The 13,007-nt window shown below is 36.7% G+C and overlaps 1 protein-coding gene and 1 long non-coding RNA gene across 2 annotated transcripts in view; one reads left to right on the top strand and one right to left on the bottom strand.

Annotated features, from left to right (window-relative positions):
• On the top strand, nucleotides 1–7,892 carry LOC134820538 (uncharacterized). Its single transcript, XR_010160898.1, has 4 exons — nucleotides 1–87; nucleotides 362–413; nucleotides 5,811–5,961; nucleotides 6,088–7,892. It is a non-coding gene; the product is annotated as an uncharacterized LOC134820538 (long non-coding RNA).
• Nucleotides 7,893–12,686: 4,794 nt separating this feature from the next.
• LOC134821020 (structural maintenance of chromosomes protein 2-like) overlaps nucleotides 12,687–13,007 on the bottom strand; it is a 73,915-nt gene continuing 73,594 nt past the window's right edge. Inside the window, exon 6 of the mRNA XM_063831684.1 lies at nucleotides 12,687–12,998. The gene's annotated coding sequence lies outside the window, so the exon portion shown is untranslated. The remainder of the gene's footprint in view (nucleotides 12,999–13,007) is intronic.

Raw genomic sequence — 13,007 nt, forward strand, 5'->3', positions numbered from 1 at the left:
GTTTATGGATCCAGAATTTGCTAAAAAAGCTCTCCGAGATCATTCTAAGAATCTTCTATGTTCTAAATCAAAGATGGTCATATGAAGGTTTGTTAAGTATTTCTTTATTGGACTTTTTATTGGATCTTAAACATTTATACAAGGTTTTCACATGATCTTGACTGGTAGAAATATAGATAAGCCCATAGGTAAAGTACAATTTTACAATTTGAGTAAAATACAATTTTTATTTTCCACAGAAGAATCAATACATGTTGAATTATAAATATCCGATAATTTCATTAATAATCATAAAAAGTTGCTTTGTAAAAGCAACTTATACATAAGCAACTTATATTTACAAAATAATACCAAATTTCAGCCTGGAACGAAACAAATGAAGAGACCGAAATGAATGAAGAAGACCTTTTCAGGTAAATAAATAACTGTGCTAAATATGTCATGAGGGTTTGTAGATGTTTAATAACCATGCTTCACTTTTGGACAATTTCTCAATTAAACAAGAAATTCAAGTTAAAACAATGATCGTAATGTGAATCAGGACCCTTATTATTTGTTAAGGGCACTGCAATGAATTTGAATTCCATGGCACTTAGATAGTGAACGTGAAATGACTAGTAACTAGAAAGTGTAGCACAGCAATGCCTTCAATCTTAACTGCTCATGTTAGGAAAATCCTCTAGTTAGTTTATGTCATAACACTGTGCCAAGGCCAGCTTTAACATCTAGGACTGTAATATTGAAAAAGCTGAATTGTGTGACTAACCTGATCCTGTTCTAAGTGCAGAAAATGTCTCAGAATATGCCCAAAATGAGCAAAAGTCAATGATTTGGCAAAAGTTTGGTAGAATTAAGATGAATTAGGTAATCTTCATCTAAACTCTAGATAATTCAGCTAAAAGTCATAGTTGAAAGAATGATCTGCGAACTTTTTTCTGATTGTTGTCACGATGGACAAAAATACCGACAATAGCATTTATATGTTCATCGAGAAAATTTTGTACATACCATCGATATTTGAAGTATTGAACCGGATTTAAGTTAGTCATAGTAGGTTATCATAACATTGACATTGCTTACAAAGCACCAATTTCATGTGGTTTATCATTGGTACATGCCTAAAACAAGAAGTCATTTTAAGGTGGATAATGACACACAGTTCAACCAAATTATGTCAACAAAAAGGCACCCACTCCCTTGAACAATATTCTAAACTTCCATTTTGATAAATGAGTAAGTCACTTTCTGTTGATTTCCAGATGTCAGCTTCTGGTTCAGATACAAAACTTAGAATTGAACCAAAATGTGCCTGAGATGCATGTTTAATGGCCACCAGATTTTTGCCAAATGTACATGTACAAAAATGTACAAAATATGTCTTTTCCTGTTCCGTTTCCCGCGTTTCCAGGGATTTCCGATTTTTTGTACATTTTTTAAGACCATTAATGTACATGGCCATCAGATTTTTGCCAAATGTACGCTAAATTAGTGTACAAAAATGTAGTTGGACCCCCCTCCCCCCCCCCCCCCCCCCCCCTAGATAACTAATCAGTCCGATGTGTATTTTGGGCAATCCATCTGGCTATGTGCATTATGCAAGTTGCAACGTCAAGTTTGTTCCCACTCGCAAGAGAGTTTGGCAATCTACCGTGCAAACCTTTTAAGCCCAATATGTTTTGACCATTTCTTTGCTTGGATATATAACTTAAATCCTTCTCCAATTATGAATATAGATAGATTTAAATTTTACCCTTTGTCTGGTTCCGGTTAGTTTTTGTCGGTCACCTGAATTTAAATTCCTCAAGTTTGAATATAATATGCTTGTTAGTCCTCATGTCATCAGACTTAAGAGTAATGAAATGGGGGGGGGGGGGGGGGGAACCTCATTTTACCTCATTCGGGCAGCCAAAAAGGCAAAATTGGGATGAGGTAAAATGAGGTAAATTAATCTAGTATTCTGAGCCTTTTTAAGAGACAAAAAAGGTTTATTCGAAGTCATTACAGTATAATTCGAAGCTGTGCATGGTCTCCCATGATATTTAATGGTTTATTAGGGGTGATGTGGTCCCTGAGCCTTAGAGATGAGGATATCTCTGACTCTGACTACTCAAGGGCTCAAAGCTGGGAAGGGGCATTCCCAGTTTAATCTACTTACTCTCCAAACTTGGGGTAAATAAAACTTCGCATTATAATTATTATTTATGAAAAGAAAATTGAACATTTCAATTTCCATGATCCATTAGGATATTGTTAATAGCACTTGCTAAGTTTTGTAAAAGAATTAGCAATAACTTTAGTGTCACTTTGGCAGTTGCCAATTTATGGGGATATTTCCGCATTGCATGACATGGACCATTTAAATAATATCTTAATTTGATATTGCGATTATCGAGTCACTCTGAAACAAATTTTGTCTAACTAGACCAAATGTAAACAACAGTTGTGCATGGAACTGGATTGGATATCTACATGAATTTAGTCGAAATTGCATAGTAAAAGGTCATTTCATAATAAATTACTCATATAAACTCATACTTCATACAATTCTAAGTTCTTATGTACATGTTAAATGTTCATGATTCGCTGTAGAATAAAGGGCGGTTCACAAAACCACTTTTCGTTCAAATAATTAGATATCACCTCTAATTAGTTGCTCTATAGGGTCAGGAAAAACCAAAAAAATGTTTATGTCTCTACGGTTTCGTATAATACTGACTTGGGCCACGCTTATATTTTTCACCAATTTTTAACAGGTAAAATTATCTAAATTCTAAATCGTCAATTTAGTCACGAATGAGTATGGAAGGGGTTCTAAATGTGTGCTCCTCTAATATAAACAGTAGGAAATGATTAACTTTAGTCGAGGTTTCAGGTCTCTACAATGTCGGGAAGTTCCTGCAGGAATTTGTGCATTGCGCTGAAGCGCAAGATTGACTGCGCCAAAATCGAAGGTCGTAGAGACATGAGACCTTGACTAAAGTTAACCATTTCATACCATAGCTATAAGAGTATGCCACTTTCAGAGTCATGAACACACTCCTACAGCTCTTAATCGTCAATTATATGAATTTTACCAGTTAAAATATATCATCTTTAACTGATATCAATTTAGTTTAACACTGTTAGTTTTAAAAAATAACATAATACTTCACACCAAACTAACGCACAATATGATAATATAAAAAAGGAAGGTTTTCCTTGGATTCCAAATTCATCTTTGATTGTATCCTGGCACTGATTATCATTTTCGATTGTTCTCCATTTTCCGATGCAGTCAGCAAGTTCCAATTTAGGTAGACTAGGTTTTCGAATCTTCATATTATGTTCAGAAGCAGGCCAGAAGGAATTGTTACCAGAGGATTATCTTCTTGGAACAAGGGAATTAATGAGGTCTTCATTTATTTCTTCATAACTCGTCACTGACAGTCCGGACAGGATGAGCATTGACGAGATCCACTGATTACTTCATAGCTCGTCATTGATAGGATCAGTATTAAATGAGGTCGAATGATTACTTCATAGCTCGTCACTAACTGAATCAGCATAACATGACTAACAACTAACGAGGTCCAGTGATCTCTTGCTGATACGTCAAGACAGGATCAGTAAATAACTATAAATATCGAACAAAATTAGCTTAGAAATTACAGAGTACAAATGCCTTCTTCACTACTAACTCTTTGGCCTCATCTTTTTAAATCACTTATTCCCTCTGAAACAAGATAATGCTTAGGACTAGGAGGATTGAGGAACTTAGTTAACTTCTTGTATGATTCGGTAAGAGGAAAATTCCTTAGTAAGCTAACATTCTTTTGTAGGATTTTACCACTTATCATATCTGTTATCCATTATATATTCTCATATTGTGTGTTAGTTTGGTGTGAGGTATCATTTTCTCTTTTAAAACTAACAGTGTTAATCTAAATTGATATCAGTAAAAGATGATATATTTTAACAAGTAAAATTCATATAATTGACGATTAAGAGCTGTAGGAGTGTTTTCATGACTCTGAAAGTGGCATACTCTTATAGCTATGGTATGAAATGGTTAACTTTAGTCAAGGTCTCTACGACCTTTGCTTTTGGCGCTGTGAATCTTGCGCTTCAAGCGCACTGCGAAAATTCCTGCAGGAACTTCCCGACATTGTAGAGACCTGAGACCTCGATTAAAGTTAACTATTTCCTACTGTTTATATTAGAGGAGCACACATTTAGAACTCCTTCCATAATCCTTCGTGACTAAATTGACGATTTAGAGAATTTTACCCGTTAAAAATTGGTGAAAAATATGGGCGTGGCCTAAGTCAGTATTATACGAAACCGTAGAGACACAAACATTTTTTTGGTTGTTCCTGACCCTATAATAGAGCAACTAATTAGAGGTGATATCTAATTATTTGAACGAAAAGTGGTTTTGTGAACCGCCTTATAATGCCAGATAACCCCCTCTATATCCCTGAGCTGTCCTGCATCAGGGTTCGCAGATCCTCTTTAGAGTTTGTCCCAATTTCCTTCAGTAACATAGACAAGTAGCTTTGTCTTGGTCGGCCTTGTTGTGCTCTACCAGTACCCTGAATACGTTCCCATAAGACTAAATCACTGGCAAGTAGCTCAGGATTTTACTAACATGTTCAGCCACTCAGAAGTGCCAAATGATCCTCTGGTTCATGAAATGAACAAAAATGAACTTAACCCTAAAATCGACTAAACTGAGTTGAAACCGATCAGAGTCTGTTGGTCAATTCGTGGGAATTTAGAATAATGTTAATTTATTTGTTCATTTTGTTCATTCCATGAACCAGGGGAATATTTCGCACTTTTAAGTGACTGGAAATGTTAGTACACATGCCCCTCTACCATACCAGATCCATTTCATGCCAGTTCAGGCATAATTACCGCTAAAAAGCATGTTTCTAAATTTCTGTCAAATGTTTCCAAAATCTTAACTTCTGCTCAGAAACCAAAATGGAAATATTGCCCAGAGCCCTTTCTGAACAAGCTGGACCCACTAAACTTCCCGGGGACACTCCTGGTATCAATAGCAATCGGTTTCAGTTCAGTCCAGGACATTCTGAGACAATGTTCATTTTTTGTTCATTTCATTCATTCCATGAATTCGATAAATATTTCAAAACTAGCTGGAAATGTTAGTACACATGCCCCTCTACCATACCAGATCCATTTCATGCCAGTTCAGGCATAATTACCGCTAAAAAGCATGTTTCTAAATTTCTGTCAAATGTTTCCAAAATCTTAACTACTGCTCAGAAACCAAAATGGAAATATTGCCCAGAGCCCTTTCTGAACAAGCTGGACCCACTAAACTTCCCGGGGACACTCCTGGTATCAATAGCAATCGGTTTCAGTTCAGTCCAGGACATTCTGAGACAATGTTCATTTTTTGTTCATTTCATTCATTCCATGAATTCGATAAATATTTCAAAACTAGCTGGAAATGTCAGTACACATGCCATCCTATCATACCAGAGCAAATTCTACTTAGTTTACGGACAAATACCGCCAAAAACATCGATAAAATGTTGTCTCCAACATCTTGGATACATCTTCTGTATTTTGGATACTGCGGACGCGATCTTGTTTCACCAACGAAATCCTACTAGCTTCATCAAATTTGATTAAATTTTACGCGCGCGGCGAGACGCGCGGATTTTCGGAAGTAAACCCGATTTATTATTTTTGCTCTGAAAATTAATATATAGGTGGAAGTAGAACCCAACTTTATTGCACTCTACGCATCTAAAACTCATATTAGTAGTAATGTTAGTTGTCGCTTAACTAAACCATTTCAGATTTTATGTCGAGTTACGTCATTGTTTGCATCATTGATGTAAAATATACCTGGGAGAAACTCCTTCTAGCCGCACCTCACGCATGAGGAGTGATAGCTCATATCGAAAACCCCCGAGCTGAAGTGTGTGTCACACGAGAGTCTGCAACATGGTGTGTAGTTAATACTTTTGAAAATTAATTATTTCACCACTAGAAGATTTACAGGTTGTAATTGTAATAAGTCTATCTATGTGTTATGATTCATGTTTGTCTATTAATAATAATTATTTTTCTCAGGAGTCACGTGCGAAGGACAAAATTTGTCGTTACGGCAGTAGACAATTCTAGCTAAGAAAGCAGAGTTCAGAGCAGAATTGAAGCAGAAAGCTGCCGACCAACACCTGTACCTCTCAGCGCAGCAACACAAAACAAAAAAGGTGGCACCCAATCTATTCACCCAACTCCTGACAGTACATGGAATCACCCCAGACAATTACAGACTTCCTCTGGCGTTTGGTCTTCTCCCTGGAAAGCGGCAAGAACACTACACAAACTTACTAGAAGAACTGGATCGCTTTGGACCTTTCCAGCCAGACACCGCCCTTTGTGATAATGAAGCTAGACTACGGAACAGTGTCACTGCTGTCTGGCCCGGGACTACTCAACGTGGCTGCTACTTCCACTTCAAACAGGCTCTATGGAGGAACTTCGCTCGCTCCGACCTTGTTCCGGAGTATCAGGTGGTTGGATCCGACATCCGGAAAGCCTTCCAACGGATCGGAGCTCTACCTTTCATCCCTCCTGATGACATTCACTACGCAGGGCAGACCTTTAGACCTATCCTCTCCGCAGATATGGATGTCTTAACATTATACTTTGAGTCCACGTGGATGGGAACACCAAACAGACCTGCTCGCTTCGATCACCTGTCCTGGAACCAGTACGATTGCTGTCTAGCTGGTCTCCCACGCTCTTTGAACCTTCCAGAAGGATGACATAATGGTTTCCGCAGCCTCGTCCAGTGTTCAAATCCTACCATCTGGAAATTCCTTGAAGCCCTCAAACTAGAGCAAGGACTAACAGACTCAACACTGACAACACTCTTGGAGTATTCTAAGACAGGACAACACTTGTTATGCTCCAGCTCTACAAATCCCTGATAAGGTCCAGAGTGGAGTACTGCTGCCCGCTTTGGAATCAAAACAAGATCTATGATGTCCAGTCTATCGAGAGCATACAACGCTAGTTCACCAGACGGATTCTAGGGCTCAGAGACACCGATTAAATGGAATAGACTGAAGGAACTGAAACTTACATCACTGCAAAGACGCCGAGAACGCTACACCATCATTCATCTGTGGAAAGTTCTCCAGGGTATATGTCCAAATGACCTAGATGTACAGTTCAGAGAGAATGCCAGACTGGGAGTTAAAGTTATACTCCCTTCTCTCACCAAACAAGCATCAGCTGCTGCACGCTCCACCTACGACCACTCATTCGCAGTAAGAGCTGGAAGACTCTGGAATGTTCTCCCCAAAATTGTCAATACTCAAAGGACTTTGACAAGCTTCAAGACATCTCTTGGAAACTTCCTAGACACCCTTCCAGAATCCAGACAAGCCCCTACTTCTGGATACAGTGCAGAAAACTCTATTTCTACAGACATAGCGGAGTTCTACAGTTACTAGCTACGAGTCCACATGGATCGAGATCTCATCAATCCTACCTTCGCTCACTACAAATGGAGTCCACCAAGATGCTGCTTCCCCGGAGTTCAACATAGCTGAAGGATTGCTCCACGGCCTCTACTGCACTCAATGTTATCCTTTTCAAACCTTACTATCTGGAAATTTCTGGACTGTCTGAAGGCGGGGCAGGACATAACATATGTGAAACTCACGAAGAGACTGTGCAGAGAACGTCCTAGCCGAGGAGCAGCAAAGTGGATCTTAAGTATGACGAGAGACTGCAGACTGTTAACTTGATTTTCTTAAAGTTATTGGATGTATGATTTGAATTTATGATATAATGAATTTGTGATTTAAATTTATTAACATGACTTTCAAATTGATAATCTCTCTTGGTGAAGAATATAATAATAATTTGTATAATTTGTAAAGTTCGTAGATTCCTCTACAGGGTCATCGAATAGTTCGACCGCCCTTGTTTAACAGTACACTACATTGTAGATGTTCTGAAGGAGTATCCTAAGATTCTTGATCTTTTGGCACAGGCATCCCTCCTCATTTAACCCTCAATCAAGTTTCCTATCATTCGGCTAATTCGACCGAGGAGATCACATAGATCCAATGAATCCTTAGCTACTCCCTAGACTGAGTAAAACTGGGATTCTAACCCTGAACCTTCTGTACAGAAGGCGGAAGCTCTAACCACCAGCCATTGAGAAAAATTGGGGGAAATTCAACTAAGCGTCGCTTATTTTCGGTACTGCTTGTCCCCGTTGACTAACCGACGTGTTACCACACTTAGTATTTAGGCTTCATGCAGAGAAAAGCATGTCAAGACGATAATCCCGCTTAGGCCATATTACAATTCAAATACACGATGCAACGAATTTTGAGGCCATGCCTTGGCCTTGTTCATACAAGTTGTATATCCTACTGGAGAACTAAAGCAATATTGGGCCGCATTCTTTGTTGGCACCGCAATCATTTCCTATTCTAACATACATAGCATAATAACATTGAACATAGGTAAGCAAGCAACAGCACGATTTTCTCGTAAAATCGGTAATATTTCTGTATTTAATGTAGAGCCGGGCGCTAGATCACAGATATCCCTAGATATGCACGATCTTTGATCCATCTAGGGTCGCCCCTGAAATTGGAGATACGCTCTCTAAGGCATGCTACCATCTTATTTCACAATTGCCTGTAGGGAGGTACCCCAAAAATTACCTCCTTAACTAACAGTTGCACTGCCACCAGACAGGAGGGTGTAAAATGCAGCTCTGATTTGAAGAAATCAATATGACTGAAGACTTATAAAGCTAATTTGTAGCGGTTGCATCGGCAATCTGTTCAGCCGACAACCACTACATTTATTGATTACGAGCTGTGCTTGTAATCGATAAAGGATTCCAATGTTGTAGTGTCAGAGTCAGTAAATTAACGCATGCTACCCTAAATTAACGCATTCTACCGGCCCTGTACCCCAATACACACGATGTCCTCAGACCTCATCATTGATTCTCCAGTAAATTTAACGACATTACTTCGGAGTATTCCAACAGCCACATTGTTACACACGTGCAACCAGCCAATTGCAGGTAGCCGAAGGATTAATTTTGGCCAGTGACGGTTAAACTTAAAGTAGTGTGTACCGTACTTCGCCCGAGACTGCTGCAATGTGCAGCTCCTCATTTAACCCTCACTTCCGATTTCCCGAGTATTCGGCTGATAGAAATGTTCCCTTTGTCTATTAGTCTATTAGTATATAAGTATAACCACGATCCAATAAATGTAAGCAAAAACTATATTCATCACTTATTTATCGCCATTTAAAAGTTTATAATATTTGACCCTATGTTCTCCAGTCCTAATATATAATATAACCGGCCCGTATAATATAACCCGTAAAGAGCGAGTAGTGCGACCGACGTAAGCCTTTCCACAGACACTACATTGGGAAATAACAAATAAATGATGTTGTAACTCTATAAGCAGTAGAAGTTTCCACTCTCCAAGAGAAGCTTTAAGTTCACAACATTTGCATCGTGGCACATTGCATTCGCTGGTTCATGGTTGGGCCATGTTTAGCTCCTAAAGCAAGTAAAGTTCTTTCAATTTGACGAGGCGAGATTTTAACAACATAACTCGCAGGACTGCTGTATTTAGCACACGCGCGACTGTAATGATATGAAAAATGAGCCGTCCGCTCATGCCTATATATAGTCATCGTGTCCATAGATACGTGAAGCGACGCGTATCCATAGATACGTGTAGTGACGCGCAAGTTATTCTATTATGAATTCATTTTGTTCGGCGCGCGGCGTAAGAATTTATTTTGACCATATAAATGTTCATAACTTTTTATGAGAACCTGTGCTGAGTTTTTTGAGAAGGGCGACATTCGATTGAGCATTTTTGCTATCCAATGGTATAAAATGTAGCACCAGCGCAATTATCGCTCAATAATCTTATTTCTACGCGCAGCTCTCAGCGGGAAGTAGAACCTTGTCAGTATAACGGGAAACATGAACAATATTCAAATACGATTATCCGAACACTTCCAGAGTGCTTGATATTTCAGTGACTTATTATATTTTATTATATCTTGAATACGATTAAATATCTTGATTAAGATTTAATATTTTGAATGCGATTAAATATTTTGAATGCGATTAAATATTTTGAATACGGTTAAATATTTTGAATTCGAATAAATATTTTGAATACGATTAAATATTTTGAATGCAATTAAATATTTTGAATACGATTAAATATTTTGAATACGAATAAATATTTTGAATGCGATTAGATATTTATATTTTGAATGCGATTAAATATTTTGAATGCGATTAAATATTTTGAATACGGTTAAATATTTTGAATTCGAATAAATATTTTGAATACGATTAAATATTTTGAATGCGATTGAATACTTTGAATACGATTAAATATTTTGAATACGATTAAATATTTTGAATACGATTAAATATTTTGAATGCGATTGAATACTTTGAATACGATTTAATATTTTGAATGCGATTGAATACTTTGAATACGATTTAATATTTTGAATGCGATTGAATACTTTGAATGCGATTAAATGTTTTGAATGCGATTGAATATTTTGAATATGATTAAATATTTTGAATACGAATAAATATTTTGAATGCGATTAGATATTTATATTTTGAATGCGATTAAATATTTTGAATGCGATTAAATATTTTGAATACGGTTAAATATTTTGAATTCGAATAAATATTTTGAATACGATTAAATATTTTGAATGCGATTGAATACTTTGAATACGATTAAATATTTTGAATACGATTAAATATTTTGAATACGATTAAATATTTTGAATGCGATTGAATACTTTGAATACGATTTAATATTTTGAATGCGATTGAATACTTTGAATGCGATTAAATGTTTTGAATGCGATTGAATATTTTGAATACGATTACATTTTTTAATCGGTTTATTTATGAAAATTACAATTTTTTTCCCTGCTCTTGCCGAAGGCAAAAAGATCGTAGGGAATAAGTAATCGGGTTTGGATATATGAGGTGGCTCGACGGTCCTACGATGATGACAAAAGTCTGCTCCTTCGCAATATCGACCACTCCCATATAATTATGTGTATAAAAGGAACCTATTTTGCGCGCGCGACGCCAGTTATGTGTTAATTAATTGCAGGCATAGCAACCAGTTTTAGGTGCTTGACGACTGTTAAATTTCCGCTAGCTCTCCGCTAGGCATCCGCTAGGTTCCACTATTCATCCGCTATTGCCGCTAGTTTTTTAATAAATTACCGAGTGATAAAATTCAGAACAAACTAAATTATTACATCAGCTGATAAACTCGTGGCCGATTATTTAACAGTTGATTGACACTGAATGGTAAAAAGCGATTACATTTACATATTTAAGAACAGATGTTACTTTACATTTACATTCAAGAAGCAACTAAGATCAAGATTGCGGTATGCTTTTAAAAATTCCTATATAGTCGATGGTGCTGTAGATGTGTCGAGTAAGCATCAAAATGTATTAGTTTATGTTAGATACTTCTAATAACTAAGATGAGACAGAATATTCTATTCCAGTCAAAAAAGTTGGCATACGACGATGCAATAATATGACGTGACATAATACACATCGTTAACACGAAACAAACCGCGCAAAATATGAAATGATCTACAACCAAACCACACGTACACAGATCAACGCGACACTACAAAAATGCGCGCAGAATTTTCAAGTTCTGCACGTGGCACGCCAAATATATCGAAAACGATTATCATGTTACATGTGCGCCAAACACCACTCTGGGATACAATAAAGTAGAACAATTACATTGTAGGCAGAAGGGGAAATTTGATCGTGCGTGGTTTTACCGCGGCGAAATTCTTGTTCTTATTTAAATTTATAGTTTAAATTTGTATATCACTATGATCTGCTTCCAATATTTGTTTGAAATAAATTACATATTCCATACTGTTTATTTGGATGTGCTTTCTGTAGATAATAATAATCTCCACTGCACTAATATCCACTGGAGATATAGCGGAGATACGAGCGAACATGTTGCTCAAATAACAGTCTTAAAGCTAGGTGGGGCTGAAACTTACAAATGTTTCGTTGAATAGTGCTATTCACTATTGCTGTATTGTTCGCTTACATTTCTACTTAATGAACAAAGAAAAGTAAAATAATTGTAATGTTTCGGTAGATTCCAATGAAATGTAACTGAAATACAACACTATAAATATAAATACAGTCAAAGTAAAGCAGAATACATTGCGACTAAAAATAAGGACTTAAAGATGCAAACAAAAGGTGCAGGATTTAAAATGCTGCTCTAAAGATTTGAGATATTAACCAATCAGAGCACAGTATTCACACCACGTGACACAAACTTATCAACGTCAGTACATAATTTCAAACGTTCATATCTCATAATAAACTGAGAAATACTGATGATTGTTTTTATTAGCACATTTTTTATTAAAGTCAACGGCATTGCCATCAACTAGGGGAAACGTAGGATAACTATAATAAAGAACAAGTAATTTAAAAAATCGTGACTTAAAAACTGGATCGTTTAAAATTTACAAAGAAAAAAGCTTTGAATCTAAGCTTTGACCGATTAAAAGTATTAATTTTATATAAAATATAAGACACACGTAGATTAATGCCACGTGAGGACAATTAACTATAACAAATAATGAATACCAGTATATATTACTTTTACTTTATATTACGAGCACTCAATACATAAGGTTAAAATGTAATGCTGCTTTGCAAAGTGTGCAATAATATTAAACAAGATAAAGTTAGCAACTCAGTGCTCCCTAGTCATGTACACACTTATAGTCATTAAGCCGCGCACTGAACTTGATACGCAGTTTTAATAATCCGTAACCATGGTAACACCACCTTAGTTCTCAACTTGACAATTTGCTTAATTTAAACTTAAAAGAAGCTTCTTGAATAGCAACTGTTTAAAAAGTAAGTTTTACAT

The sequence above is a fragment of the Bolinopsis microptera genome, chromosome 9 (assembly GCF_026151205.1).
Source record: "Bolinopsis microptera isolate Bmic1 chromosome 9, MBARI_Bmic_1.0, whole genome shotgun sequence".
Classification (NCBI taxonomy): domain Eukaryota; kingdom Metazoa; phylum Ctenophora; class Tentaculata; order Lobata; family Bolinopsidae; genus Bolinopsis; species Bolinopsis microptera.